Source organism: Mauremys mutica, unplaced genomic scaffold, assembly GCF_020497125.1.
Source record: "Mauremys mutica isolate MM-2020 ecotype Southern unplaced genomic scaffold, ASM2049712v1 Super-Scaffold_100320, whole genome shotgun sequence".
NCBI lineage: Eukaryota > Metazoa > Chordata > Testudines > Geoemydidae > Mauremys > Mauremys mutica.
Window position 1 is genome coordinate 50,571 of NW_025423313.1, and position 862 is coordinate 51,432.

The window sequence follows — 862 nt, forward strand, 5'->3', positions numbered from 1 at the left end:
TCGGTGTCTTCTGAGCTGCAACTGTATTTTCTGCAGGGCAAAATGATTGGCAGAAGCCATTTGCTTAAAGGAAACTAGTGCTGTAGATGAAGTTTGAACTCACAACCTCAGCATGACTTCTCTCAGCACTGCTCTGTAAGTACTGGGCACTAAACCACTGCACCCTTGGACCCTGCTTTCAGGAGCTTGTCTCCATGTTTCATGGATGGATTAGCGGAGGGTGGGGGGTTGCATTAGCTAAAACAAATCCATATTAAAGGCTGCAGGATGGCAGCAGCAGAGGTGGGGAGCCTCCTTCCATGTGATAGAGCTGGTTCCCCCTTCCGTTGCTGAGGGGAAGGTTGGTGCTTTGAGCCCACCCGGTGCTGGAATGTCTCATGGGTGAGATTAACGGGACTGAAGGGAGGGGAAGTATTTTCTATCCCTGCCTAGCTCCATTGGCCTCCTGTGGCCCTTTCGGCTCTCTGCTCCCCTGTTGGGGAGATGCAGAGACAAGCCCCCATCTGGGTGAGTCACCGAGAGGCTGTGTCCCATGGCGTGTGTGGGGGAGAGGGGTAGGGGTGGGATGGGGCTCAAGGGGAGAAGGTTGTGTGTGACAATGTGTGGGGGAGGGGGAGGGTGTGTTCCTTAGGATAGAAATGATGGAAAACACAGGGGCAGTGACAGTGAAGCCCCGTGTCTGAGTGTTATGACCCTGTGTGGTGCTGCCGTTCACCTTCCCCTCCTATGGTCTCAGCTTTCATTGAATCCAGCATTTTTTCACCTGTCCTCACCACAGAGGTGTCCCACATGCCTCAGCTACCGAGTGTCCCTCTTAGAGACGCCGAGGACTGGAACTGATTTCAGCTGCTGGACAGCTCTG